Source organism: Manis javanica, chromosome 14 (assembly GCF_040802235.1).
Source record: "Manis javanica isolate MJ-LG chromosome 14, MJ_LKY, whole genome shotgun sequence".
NCBI lineage: Eukaryota > Metazoa > Chordata > Mammalia > Pholidota > Manidae > Manis > Manis javanica.
This window is the reverse complement of record NC_133169.1, coordinates 16,462,285-16,477,852: the sequence shown is the minus strand read 5'-3', so window position 1 is coordinate 16,477,852 and position 15,568 is coordinate 16,462,285. Positions and strand designations below refer to the sequence as shown.

Sequence of the window (15,568 nt, the reverse complement as noted above, 5' to 3'; positions counted from 1 at the left end):
TTATAGCCAAATCTAAGTTTTTAAAGTAGATTCCAAAACATTGGATATAATATATTTAAACCTTGGAAGATGAGAAAATAAATAGCACATATTTTCCAGATCCCAGGGGAAAGAATCATTAAATCTCAAGCACTAGGGTTTTCTTCGGCCAACTGTCAAGGATCAAGAGGAAAAGCAAGTGCGTGGAAAAGGCACTAGACTCTCACTTACTGCTCTGTCCGGTCTGCCGGAGCTTGCCGATGCAGAGAATAAGGAAAACAACATCCTTACCGTAAAATGCCTGAATTCTCAATTAACTATAATAGTGCTTCTGGGGTCAACACCATTTGACAATGAGTTAAGTCAAAACTGTGCACAGCCTAGACACAGAATGTTTTCACTACAGGACCAAAAGAGAAACAAACTATGGTCCATATAATGTCTTTTCTTTCAATATCTCCTGCTTGCTGATCAGGAAAGTAGCTTAAATGCAAACATCTCATTTCCCACATGACACAATTAATCTTCACTTACCCACTTAAGTCATCCACTCACCCTCCTAAAGTTCACTAAATACCTGCAACATGCAAAGTTTTGTGGGACTGCAAGGATGTTTACTCCGCTTAGGCTTGGAAAGGGAAGGTGATGTACACAAGGGGGCAGTGGCATTTGGTCAGTAAACATATTTTTCCCCTCCTTTTTTTGCCATTACAGTACCTTAAAATGAACACCTTTCGAGAAGAAATACCCTTTCTAGTGTAGCTACACCCCAACACCAAGCTCCTTCACACACACATATATTACCTGCTGGGCCCCTGCGGGCATCTAAGTGTTGGACTCCTGAAGTAAAGGAGTGATGATGCTTCCTTTCCAGTTCACAAGGTCCTATTACATATCTTGTTTCGTCTTATTCTTTATTACCCCTATTTTAGGGCTGAGGAAACTGAAGTTCAAGAAGTGATTTCTCCAAGGTTACACAGCCAATAAATCACAGATTTGAGAAGTTACTCTGATTTCTAGTTGCATGCTTTTTGCTTGCACTCTATCAGAAGAGGCTAACCACGGCTCTAGAAGTAGTGAAGTGAGGGGTGTAAGGCCTCTGAATGATAGGAGAGATGCCTTCTCGCGGAAACGACGCTTTCAGATAAGGTTTTAACTAAAATGTATTTTGGTGAATGGGTAAGATTTCTATAGACTGACATGAAGTGTGATGTTTCAAATGGTAAAAACAGGAACAATGTGACAGAAGCTGGGAAGTGCAAGACACATTCAGGATGCATCAGCTAAGGACAATTAGGATACAAAAGTTGAAGTCTTAATGGCAAAGACCTAAAACAGAAAGAAAAGAAGTTTACATTTGTTAAACTAAAGGGAGGCACTAAAAGATTTAAGGTTATGAGTCAAAGGGGATGCAAGGATACATTAGATTTCCAGTAGAGTTGATGATGTCGTGAAATCAAGTAGAGAAGGAAAGACTAAACAAGAATAGGTAGACAACGTCAGTGGCTGAGAGTCTGAACAAGAGAATCAGGGAAAAGTACATGAACTGCCAAGTGATCTCCTTCATTTTATTTGAAAATAGTAAATTTACCTGGCAATTCTGAAAACTATGGCTAAAAGTATTAACAAAATTTTCATCTCTAGGATGAGTTCTCATTCAAGTGGAAAGATCAGAGAGGCAGGTGGGGAAAACAGAAAAGTCTACCCAACTAGAAATCAGCAGACTGACCCTTTTTCTGCCTCTTATTCGTTACGTCACTTATCTTCTCAAAACCTTAACTTCCTCTTTGAAAGGAGGGTCTGACAAACCCATTATCCTTCACAAAATTGAATACTACCACACAGAGGAGACGACTGTGATGTTACACTGCTGAAGTCCTCACAACTAACAGGAATAGAGAAAAATCTAAACCCTTAAGCAATAAATTGACTCTGTATCATTAACCAATGTTTATAAAGGCATCTGAAGAGTGACGCTAAAACCTATTATCACTAATGGATTTTTAAAAGAAAGGCCGAGCATTTCATTTTATCATTTTCTGTTTTAAAGAACATGACTTGATTTACTTTCATATTTAATGTGACAAGAAAATCAAATTAGGAAGTACACCTAAGTCGGAGACAACTTTTAAAGTTTTTACTGCTAGCTAAGTTTATTAAAACCTATCATTTGTTAATATAGAAATTAATTTTGTACATCCAAATGCATAATATACTTCATATTAAAGGATCCATGTATCAAAAACATTAAGTTCACAGCTTTAAAAAAAGCAGCACTATTTTTAGATGAACAAGACTTGCAATTCATGGTTGATCTTTGCCTTAGAAAACATCTGTTTTCTTCAGTATGTTATTAGTCCAATTAAGAAATTCTATTTCAGCTATGTGGCTATACAAATCACGTTTTGTTAAACTGCTAAATTAATCATGTGGCAATGACACAAATTTGCCAATGAGATACAATGTCAGCTTTTTTCTAATGCATCCATTCAAAAAATCTATTTTAGAATTTTAGTTGCTATAAAAAGTATAGACTTAACACTAAGCCACAGAACATGTTGACTGCAAACACTTTTTTTTTATATTTGTGGAAAAGTAAACTGGTTTTCACCCTCATTTTTAAAATTTATGTAACTGCATAGTGGTGGTGGAAATAAAGGGACACCAATCTGACTTCACTGTGGAATAAGTGAAGAAAGGCTAAAAAATCAAAATGACAACAGTGTTCACCATACAATATTAAAAAATCTAATTTAAGTCTAATGCTAATATTGAGTATAAAGAATGAGAAACGCTCATGTACCTTGTATTTAATTAAAAACAGAATAATGACTATATTCTAAAACAGTACAAAAACCAATCTGATTTCACACTAAGGATACACTAAAAAAGAACAATCTGAAAATATACATATATAGAGATTTAAAAAAGTATATCTGGAGATTAATAAAGGGAAGGTGTTTGTGTGCAACACAGAATAGAGCTGATTATGTTATTAGCCAAAGACTTTCAAAGCTTTCCTTTTCAAACTTTGGGGTTAATTTCTATCGCTACAATAGAAAACAACAGCAGGCTCCGGATATGATGAATATCTGATCCTAATTCAAATGGGTATTTCTTTTTCTTTGTATCAAATACTTACATGAAATGATGTGATGACACAGCCCCACGTATTTCTCTCTCTCCCCTTTTTGATTCAAAAATGGATCTATGGCAACAATCATCTAACAACCTCCTAAGCGCTTGTTTTATGAATCTGGCCCTTACTCAAGAAGTTACACTGAAGTCTTTTAATCTCCTTCTGAAAAGAATTTACTGGACTGCATTTAAGTTCAAGTTCAAGGGTATTAAAATGTACAAAGAGAATGAAAAAGGTGCTAGGTTATAGATTTTAACTTCTTAACTAGAAAACCGACTCAAAATAGATTTTCTAATTTACAATGAATCAAAAGAGAAAACATTAGACCATAGCAAAAGTGGCACAAATGTATCAAAAACCAAATGAATAAACATTTGAGGAGATTTATTATTAGAAATTGCAATAAATTTTGGAAAGATGAATTGATTTTAGTTAAAAGGTATAACTGACAATTTATTGGGCGGGAAGATGCATTATTTTCCAATTGTTATCCATCTACAGTAAAACTGATTTGTGTCCTATTGTATTTTATGGAAAAGGAGAATGCAACTTTCAGTGATTTAGATTAAATGTATTAATCATAACCAGGCACTGTGAACCATATATCTACTATTAAAGAAGATTTTTGACATTTAATTCTGTAGCAATATTTTGGCTCTGTACCACTCTTCCTAAATCCAATTCCTGCTACAGTTGGCAGATTTCTCCCTTTTAATTTTATGAGGCTTAAAGTAGCATTTAACCACCCATGCGGTAAATAATGCGGATTAGAAATATTTAGTGTTTTGTTTCCCTTTCAAGAGTGGTAATCCATCAAATCCAAAAATGTTCTCTAAAATTTTTCTGTATTTTTGGCAACCTCTAATATATGGTATCATAAAAACTATAAAATTAAATAAAATGCATTACATAGCCAGAATTGATCCCCTTTTCTAAAGAACTGCATTAACTTAAAAGAGCAGGCAAAAACCACTTTGAACTAGAAACGTGCAATCCTCGTTGCAAAACTAAACTAAATAAAATGTAAAATGTGTATTAAAATATGATATTAGATTAGAATATTTTAATTCTATTCCCTCAGGTAAAACACTTGAGTGTGCAAATAATTTCAAAGCAATTTAACTGTTTAATAACCACCTAAACCAAATACCATTGCAAGACAAAGTATTAGAGTTATATAGGAAAACAATTACGGAGGATAATACATAATAGATGTGCTAGGTATTTGGCTAAGTACTCCATAAATGCAAAAATAAATTTTAATGTAATGCATGTGATGCACATGTTCCCAATGAATAAATTTAAGTCACAATTTTTTCATACAAATGAGGCTCAAGACAAAAATGAACTGGTTAATAAGTTTTTTTATTTCTAACTAACAATTTAGAATTTAGAATAGACAACTTTTATATTTAATATGTGAGCCTAAAAATAATTAAGAACAGTAATTAAAAAGTATATTGCTATTAAATCAAAATAATCAGAGAACTTATTTTAAACAATATCAAACTTCAATTTTTAAATTTTAATTTATATGAAATCTTAATTTTGGTTATTAATGAATCCAAATTAACAAGAATCCAAATTATTACCACAGTCACACCATTGACTGCATGCAGAATTTTGAGGCAGACCAAAGTAATAAAGTAACCTGTCAAATAAGTAATTATCTATATTTAAACTACATATAAAACAAATGGCCCAGAAATGAGTAAAGCCTGTAATTCACTCGAGACACATTGATGCCATATATATTCATGGTTAAAACGTCTAATTCCTTCATAACTATTCTTATCTTAATTTACTTCTAACAAGGCGTATGATTATGATTGTTGTAAAAATAAGTGTATGTCCTCATAGTGTCTAAATGAAATCAAGGATAACCTATCAGAAATAAGATGATCTAAAAAGAAATGTGTATGTGTGCGTATCGTCCCTTTTTCATAAAGGGTCTGCTTAGCCCTTCTTGCCCTTCATAGTGCTAACACAGTGGAGCTGGAGTTACATAATGGAAAAAATAAGAGAAAAGAAAACTTATCTAGGCAGCTAGACAGCCAGCACCTTTAAGGAACATTCCAGTGGAAACTAAAGGCTTTCCAGTGACAAACATATGACACAATATATACAATAATGTGTTAGTAATATATATCATACATACAATTTGTTAAGGAAATAGGATGCCTTTGAGATTATGTTCCACCAAGGAGCAAGTTAGATTAACTGGAATTTTCTATAAAGTCAATTTCAAAGGTTGAGCATATAGTAGCATTTTAAGAAGCTCTATGAGAAGATCAGGGAAAAGTTAAGATATTGATAAATATGAAAAAGGTAATTCCAAATTTACAGGATGAATTAAATTGTTTATTTCAATACAATGAGCAACACATTTAAAAAGGTAAAATAGAGATTTCAATGATAAGAACTCGAATATTCCCTCAAAAGGAGAACTTAATCAAACTTTGAAATGGACAACTTTTACAAGTTGACAAGAAAGCTAAGTTTCAAGTCTCATGGTATTTTCAAAGATTAACATTCAAAAAAGCAAGCCCACTGTACCTCCTACTAAAAATATATCAAACAGCACACATGACACTTGAAAATTTCACTTGTAAAAGGATTGGAGTTCATAGGACCTGGCTCTGATCCTTTTTAATGAAGCTACTAATTCTTTGAAAATCTCTGTCAATTCTAGGAGGGGAACCATTAATATACACATACCACAGGATGGATGGAGACTGTAAAGGTTTTCTTTGCAAAATATAAAATGCTATTACATACGTATTGACGTCACTAAACCTTCTGGATATGAAAAAAATTTGATAGGTAACAGAAAAATTTACCTTCTAAAAAATTTGCAAAAGGGAAGATTTAAATGTCACCAAGGACCTAATAAATCAATAGGCAATTTGAAGTATGAAAGAGAAAATGTACATGAGATAGGAGTAGAAGAAGAGTTTATAGGGATCAAGGACAACATATTTACATGATGAAAACTATTACATTGAATATTCAACATATATCCAATTCAATAGATTTAACTATTCAAGCAAATGCAAAATGACGATTTGCCCACTATATTCATTAAATTGACCAAAACTATCTGACTGAGATGTATTATTTTAGTGGGCCATTAGACCAATCCAATTTTTTACAAATTAGAAGTTAAGTGGCAATATATTTTTTACCTTTGAAGGGAGGGCTGTACAGTTTGATGGTTAAGTCCTTAGGGAGTGGGCCACAGGGCCAGAGTTTAAATCCTGACACTACCAATTACCAGCTGTGACCTTGAACAAGTAATTTAAGCCATCTGTCCCTGTTCTTGGTATATAAGATGGAGAGAAGAATATTTACCTCTTTTGAACATTAAATGAATTAACACATATAGAGATAAGAACAGCATCTGGCAAATAAGAACTTAATAAATGTTAACTAATATAATTAATAGTAATTCTTTGTCCTTTAATATTACATAATATAAAAGCTGGTATGAGAAACAAATTATTTAATAATATACTATAATGAAATAGGTAGCTAAACAACTGAATGAAAAAATAAGTATAACTGACAATCTCTCATTGTTTTTATTCTTTAAACATTTTATTATGAAAACTTTCAAACACACAGAACTGTTGAGAGACTTTTCATCTGTGACCATTTAGATTCCACTACAAGGATTTCAGTATACTGCTTTATCATATATTTAATCATTTCAATTCATTCATCTACCCATCCATCCATCCATCCATCCATCCATCCATCCATCCATCCATCCTCTTTATTTGCATTTCAAAGTAAATTGCATGCATCAGTACATTCTCACAAACACTGTATCATGCATATTAGATAATTTGTTTGACTTCTCATCTTTACACTGTATCACACACTTCCCATAGGAAGGGCAAGAAAACCATGGAGATAGCAGAAGTGAGAAAAGCAGTAAGAACATGTAAAAGGAAAGCAAGAAACCTTGGCACATTTAAAGATGACTAACTCCTGATTTTACTTAGTTGTGGAATCTAAAAACAAAAAAAGCCCCAAAATCAGCAGACTCACAGACTTGGAGAAGTGATGGTGGGCACCATGGGGGAGGGGCAGGGGAGAGACTGGTGAGGGAGGGCGGGGAGGGCAAGGGGGACCAAGAGCTCCCGACATTCATCTAAAGTATAAAAACCAAGGGGCAGAGTAACAGATGCTGTATTTGTACACATGGGTATGGGAGGAATTGGGTGTAGGGCCAAGATTTTCTGCTGAGTACTTTTTGTCCTATCTGACTTTTAAAACTTGTGTATCTATTTTCTTTTCAAAAAATGAAAATTAAAAGACACTAGGGAACACTTCCCAGTAAACATTTATTATGATCATACATTTATTTCAGCTCCTTCCCAAAGCCCCACTAAAATGACAATAAAAAGGAGAAGGTATATATCCCCCAAGGACAAAGAAAATTGGAAAGAAGATAACCACCAGACAAGATATGTCAACAAAATCACAGAAGATGCAAATTAAGTGAGTGTGCACTGCAGCCCAGCCGTCTCTGGTGCAATGGGGTGGGGAGAGGGTGGCAATAAAAAGTAAACCAACTGAAGCAGCAGTCTCCAGAAAGGTTCAGAAATTGGAGGCCCTGGATAACTTTTCAACAGGGAATTTGTGGAAAAGTCTAATTTTTTTTTTTTAAGGTTGCTCCTTGACCCCAATCCTCAGCCACAGGGTCATATTATGTGACTACACCTACCCTATATCCCAGTAGCAGCTCAAGATTTGGGTAACACGATATACCTTTACTAAAATCAAGAGAATTTAGTGAAAGCTGGCACACTGAATACTCTCAGTCCTCTGCTTTGCAGTAAGAATATTGGGTAGGGGACTCAAACACAAGCCCACCCGCACCCCCACTCCACAGGCCTTGCAACAGATTAGATGATTTCAAAAGTAAATCCCTGTGGATCACAACATGTAAGTGTTCCCCAACCAAAAGGTGAGCAAGCCTTGCATCTGCATTCTAGGCATTTAATCAGCTTTTTAGTGCTCTCTTAAATGGAATCTTATGTTATCACGTCATGAAATCTATAAAGGGTCAAATTAAAATCAGTGAAGAACTTGGATACTAATATTGGTAGGAAAGGATGTTTGTTACTGAAGGTTGTACTCGTAAAAGTGAGAGTGGTGGAAAAACTCTTTAAAAAATAAAAGGTAATATCCAGCAAATCCCCATCAACATTTTCAAAAATATTAGGCACATACTATATGCTAGGAGTTGGATTCCTGTCATTAGGCTGCTACATGTACTTGGGATGCAACACAAGCATAAGCAGGGGAATAACAGTATAAAATTAAAAAGTTACCCACTAATGCATGAAGGAATGGCAGAGAGAGCAGGTGCAATGCCATTTCAAAAGACAGAGTGATCTCTGAAGTGTGAAGAGTCGGGTAAGACTTAACAAAAAGGTACAGGCCTTGAACTCTTTCTTGAAGGACACTAACCTGACCGTAGAGAGAGGGATGCACTGTTGGGAACAAAGGTATAGAGCAAAGGAATACGGCTGAATGTGGAAAAGCTGAAGGAGAAACGGGGTGCAGACAACATAAGCATCTGGAAAGGAATGAAATGCAATAGGTCATAGGTGAGCAGTGAAGGTAGAAAGAAAAAAGAAACCTAGATTTTATGATAAAAACAGTGAAAACTATCTTCAGCTAGGCATAACCATGTTTTAAATGTGTTACATGTGATATGGATTAGAGTGAGGAAAACCGGAAGACAGAGAGACCAGGGAGGGGAACTGATGTACTATCAAAAATGTCACACAAGGGCAGTGACAAATGAAATTGGAAAGGAGGGGCTCAAATGACAGATAAAGAAATAAGGTTTAGATGTGGAAAAAGTGGAGTAAGATAAAGATAACACATTCAACTAAAATTTACATTGACAAATGAAAAGCCACTTAGGATCAATCAGTACTTCTCTTCAAAATGTTGGGTCTCTCTGTCTCTCCCTTTCCCAATTAATTTTCACTAACCAAACTGTAAGGTACTCGAGAACAAAGACATCTCTTACTCATTTTGTATTCCCAGCCCTTCCCACAATGAAGTTATCATAAGCCTTCATTACATGTGTATAAAATTGAACCAAGAAATCTATGGCTGAAAACACAATTAGGTGAGACATCAGTTGCTAAGTCAAATGTGATATTTACTTATTTACTTATACAACAAATGATATAAAATAATCCTTTAAAATATTTTCATGGATCAAAAAATTAGAAGAGTGTACCAAACATACATGAAATGAAATGGAATAAAATGAAACTTAAATAATGACTGTTAATGTTTAAAGACTATATCATTTTTAAAGTATTTTTAGACTAGTCTTCAAAATTTCTACCTATCTGAAAGACCTCAAAAAGATCAAGTCCATGCTATTAAATATCACTATAATCATATTGCAACTTAAAGACAAATACATCTGCAAGTTCAGAAATGTGCTGACCTGGAATACTAAAATGGCAAATTGTCTATAGCCAATTAGATTTAAATTTGAATTTCCAAAAGGAAGATGCTATCCTGTTAATGGCACAAGTCATAACTTCTTTGGTATAGAAAGAAATTATGAAACTTCTTCTTTATTCCCTCATTAAGTACTGGTCAATGTTTTAGACAGTTGTTTTTAACAACAACAAAATTTTTACAAATTTTATTGGCTTACACTATAAATACATGCTGGCATGTATCTCTGGTTTGGCAAAATCCCCTAGGCTGGATGACAGGCAACAAATAACTGGTTGGCCTTTGCTAACTACAGTACAGGGAACCCCTTTTATTAATATGACTTGCTTTGTGAATTCTCAGTTGTTCAAATTGACCTTCAGTTGGAGGACTTGACTTCAATATAGAAAGTGCTTGTTAAATATTATTTGGAAGTGTTCTACCCATCACTGATTTTGAACTTTTTCTGGTATTAGGTGTTTGACATATCGAAAGGCAAATTAGAAAACTGGGTTTTATAGACCATCAGAATAATTCTACCAGCAACATAAAAGGCAGAATACCAGAGCTGAAGCTTCACAGAAAGTGAAATGTTTGCAACATTTGTTTCCCTGGTTTTGATGAAAAAATATAGTAATAATAATGGGGACTCTGGCAACGTCACCAGCGTTGTAAAGAGCAACAAGGAAAAGGGGTCTTGAGCCTCCATTTGTGGAGTCCAATGGTTAGCAATCAGCAGTCTTCATTTCTAAGGGAAAAGCATTTTTGAACATATTTCAAAGGGTTTTCAGGATACATAAGAGTGGAAAATTTTTAAATGATAAGAATAATCCTCATAAGATGTATAATTTGAAAACCTCAGAAGCTTGCAAATTCAATGTTCTTAAGGAGTTCATTAATAAGTACATAGATCATCTCAAAAAAAATCTTAAGACAAGCAATTTCTTTACTAATAAGGTGATAACCTTAAAAATCTGTATACAAATATGAAAGTGAAAATACAAAAAGAAGAAACCATGGCATTTCATGTAATAGACTAGTTGCCCTGTATATTTAAGTAGTCATGAATGCAGATAACTATTGCAGTATTCAGTAATAAAGTTCAGAACATATATTATATTTAAATCTAGAGGGTAAAAACCAAAATATCAAATAAAAACTTGGCACCTGCAAGCTTTCTTTTAATTAAAAAACATTGAAAAACATCAGTAATGATATTGCATTTTGTAAACAAAGTCATTCTTCTGCCATTTGCAGGCGCACTTACAGTGATGTTTAAAAGCTATGGTCAACCTGCTCAGGAATTGGGAGATGTTTGGGACTTATACCAAATTCTTGAATAAATGGGTTTGAGTAATCACACTTTCGTTTCTTTTCCCACATTGTTGTAAGAGTAATAAGAAGGCAGAAGATCAGCCAAGGCTGAAAATTGTTTCAGCCTGAAAATCATATTCTCTCTCATCACATTCATGCCCTATAATTCTGTTTAATTTTCTCCAGGGCTATTATTAATTAGCACAACCCTGCCCCCTGCCAACAAGGTTTATTTTTAGTCACTAAAATGTAAGCTCCAGGGAACCTTGTCCCTTCCACAGCACTGTAACCCCAAAGCCTAGAACAGTATTTAGCAGAGGCTCAGTAAGAATTTGTTGAATGAGTGGATACTGCCCCAATGTCAATCAGAATATCAAGTTCAGTAAAATATAGTGGTTTCATCTACTTTGTATCCTATCTACTGGGGGAACAGGGACAAAAAATAGATTTCTTAATCTGTAACCACCCAATGCCCTGTCCATATGATCTTTCAAAAGACAAATACTACTGCCCATGTGATCTTTCAAAAGACCAATGTGATTACCTTAACCCTCAGAGAATACATCAGCTCACATGCATCCCTGTGGTCCACTAAGTCTGAAATGATCTAACTCCCGACGACCTTGCCATCCAAACCCTGCGCAAACTCCTCCACACGGCACACCTTGTACTTCAGTGACAATGGATTCAGCTTCCCAAACACTCCCTGCTGTTTCAAACTTAAGCCTTCCCATCCACGCCTTAGTCTGCCAGTTTCATCCCAATGAGTTAGTGAGAGAACTCAGACTTGTAGTCCCAATGAAACAGATCTTCCTTCTGAGTGATATCTATCCACCCAGAATTTTAACAGGTTCCATTACAAAGAGGAGGAAAGGAGCGAGAGAAATACAGTGTCTCATTACCACTGAACTGAAGTAGAGATGTGACAGCTACTAGGCGCACTGTACAAGCGTGGAGAGATAATGAGGGCCCAGGAAGGCAAGCAGGGAGAACAGGCAGAGACAGAGAGCAAGAAGGCAGACGAAAACTGAATGGAGTTAAGAATCAAGAAGGTACTATAAACAATGTTGGAAACAAAGAGAAGAGTCAGAATGGAGGATTTGGTTCCAGTGATTAATCCGATGGAAGCAGTAAAACATTTTAATTGTCATTTTTATTCTGGCACACACCTTGATTGTGTTCACTATTCAATACAGCAAAGAATGCTGCAGATATTTCAAAATAATTCACATTTCTGATAGCATTTTGTAACCAAAAATGAAGGCTATTCTATGAAGAAAATTTATATTTATTGGCAACATGACAACAAAAGAAGAAATTTCCAGATTTCCTTACTTTTGGCTTATGAAAGGTAAAAACAAAAACAAAAAGTGTGTAAGTCGTAAACCTTAACCTATGTTATAGGGGTGTTAATAGGATTAAATGAATTGAAATATAAAAATAGCACCTAGAAAAATATCTGGCATATAATAAGCACCATTTTAAGTGTTCTCTATCATTATTAATATTCTCTTTGCTAAGTTCCATATTTCTGGAGCACCGAGCAAAAATAAATTAAGTCAAGCCAATTGTAGTATTAAGTAATCAGAGAAGCAAGAACAAATATTTTAAATATAGGGATAAAAAGTATCTGTGGCCAAATTTGGTAGTATTGTTACTAAGATTGAACACTTGAACATGTTTATGCAATTTTTCCTAAAGGATTTTTAAAATTAAATATGAAGAGAATAAGCATGTAAATACTGGTTGAATGATTATGTATAACTGTACTATTTAAAATGGTATATTCTATCCCACTTTTAATAAAGTTAATACAGTAAGAACAAATGAAAAATTATTAGATTCATGCTTTCAAATATCATTTATGGGTATTAAATTTATGATATAAAATATAAAGTTGTGAATAATGCTATCAAAACAGAGACATTTAAATCAAATAAGAGACACTCTTAAAATGTCTTGTGTAAGAGAAATATTATAATTCTCTTAAGCAGTACTTTCCTATGATACAGAATTCACTTCATCTCAAAAGAAATTCTAAGGAAAAAGGATCAGTTTCTAGTGTGAAATCTGAATCTGAGGTTGACTTCAAGGTAAGATAAAAACTAACATACATGGCAATAGATAAGAATATACATGATGATACACATTTAGAACATAAAAAATTCTAAACATATATTCTTTGATTCTACAAAGTACCTAAAAATGCTTTAAGGATACAAACAAATATCAATTCAGAGATTATAATTAAGCATTTAGTACTGAATTCCACTGAAAAATATTAGGTAACTAGTTAGCACATGGTCAAATTACATTTGGAGACATATGCCATGTGTATTTAAAAAATCATTGTAGGTGTGTTTTCCAATACAAAATTTCTCCTTTATCTTAGATTAATCTAAGAGAAAGGTTTATGTAGTTCCCTTATTTAAGCCAAACATTTAAAATGGCCTTTGCAAAATATTCCTACTCTAGTAGTCTAAGAAACAATAAAACAAGTTTGAGTGAAATATACAGAATAAATCACTATAGTACCATTATCATTATATGTCACTTATCAAATCCGTTCTATGACTTCACAGAAGATGTAAAAACGGACAATATTCCTTTTCTCTTACACAGTGAAAAGACTCAAGATTCTGAAAAGATATATATTATGTTCAGGGCTACTGCATTGTTGAATATTAACAGTATTCTTGTTTGTACAGTATGACAATTTCAATTAAGCATGATATTCACATTTTTTCCAGATATTTAAACTTGATAAACATGAATAAAAAGGTCATTAAATCAGATTCATTTTCTTTGACATAGTAACTATTATCACCATCACCGCCATACTTGTTCTCATTCCAACCATACAAAAAAACTGGATGGAAACAATTATAAAACGTTTAGAAAGCATCCTACAACTCTTAGGTACAATTCCTTGTGTAATAATTTATGTTGTATTTCAGGTAGTGTATTTTAAATGGAGACACTTATTTCCTGATCTTTCAACAGACTGCTACTCAGTTTGAATGCTACCTTAGATGAATGTGACACCTACTGAGAGACCATCAGTTTTAAAAAAAGAAGAATTAAAAAAAAATCTTTCACCTATAGAAAACATTGATTCACTAGATGCTGAGAGGTATAGGACATCCTGCTAACTGAAATATTATGCTTAAATCGGATTAATCAGCTTCACATTTTGAGTACTGTATTCCCAAACTATTTCTGGGATGGATCATTATTCTGAGGATTATTATGAATTATACTTTATACACAAATTTGGGAAATACAGGAGATTTAGGCTGAACCTCTTGGATAATGACTCCCAGATATCCCTTGGAATACATTACCATTTGCTTAATTCTCCTAAAACAGGTGAATTATTAGAGGCTGCTTAGCTGAGTTCCAATAAACTGGTATTTAATTCTAACAGAAGAACAGCAATAGTTCATTCCTCTCAACATTAAATCCTCAGGACTCTGAATTCACCCCTCACATACAAAGACAAAATTATTTTTTAAAATCAGGTAACCCTGGACAGAACCTCCTAAACAGTACAGGTCTTTCTACAAATGAAGAGTTTAATGACTGGAAGGGGTGTAGTAAGAAGTGGTTTAGAACAGTTTTTAGTTTGCAATTAAATTTTGAGGTTTAATGCAGTGCCTGTAAATCTAAAATCTTCATTTAAAATTATTCTTCACAGACTGTATTAAAGACAAAGGCTGGCTCAAATATAAATGAGGTATAAAAGAAACATAAAAGGCTGTTAATATAAAGCATTTTAAATATTAAATATAAGGCATATTATATATAAAATATGAACAGAAAAGTTTTAAAAGTCTAAAATTCTGTACTTTGATCCATGGTACAAATGTTCTCTAAATATTGAGCTTGTGTTTAATATTATTAAATAATAACAGTAACTATCATCTATTTAATACACTATGTGACACAGATGGTGCTAGGCACATTTTGTACACATAATCTCACTGTATCCTGACAACACTTCTGCAAGGTAATTATTATCTATTTAACAGAAAGAGAAAAAGAGGTTCAAATTATAATTACAAAGTAAAAAGAAGAACCAGAGTAGCAATTCACAAAGTTCTGACTTCAAACCCTATAAATTTTCTACAGTACCACTTTGCTCTTCACAAAACCCAGCAGACTCTACCCTCATTACTCTGCAGATTCCACATGTGCACGTCTGCCTACTCGCTAGCATGTATCTGTAATGACCAGGTCAATACTTAGAGCGCTTTCACCCTCAGTCACAGATAGAAGCCATAGTGCCTTCCGGTTCTAGCTCTAATACTGTGAACAGGTGTCCTTCTTGTTTATTTAGTGCCATGTTTTTCACATTTTTGTTCTCTTTGTTGGTGATTTACCATCCGAAATGGCCCCCAAGCACAGTGCTGCAGTGGTGTTCTGAGCACGAGGACTGTGATGTGCCTTACGGAGGAAACAACGTGTGTGAATGAGCTCTGCTCAGGCGTCAAGTTATAGCGCTGTTGGCTGTGAGTTCAATGTTAAGGAATCAACAATACATATTAAGGAGGGTGCTTTTAAACACAAATATAACATAAAACAATCTTATGTACTGATCGACGGATGGAAATGTCATGAGCAGGGGCTCACAGGAACCTAACCCGGTGTTTCTCT

General features: G+C 34.1%; 1 protein-coding gene across 2 annotated transcripts in view; it reads right to left on the bottom strand.

Annotated features, from left to right (window-relative positions):
* GPATCH2 (G-patch domain containing 2) overlaps positions 1–15,568 on the bottom strand; it is a 178,324-nt gene that overhangs the window by 140,711 nt on the left and 22,045 nt on the right. The gene's annotated exons all lie outside the window — the stretch shown is intronic.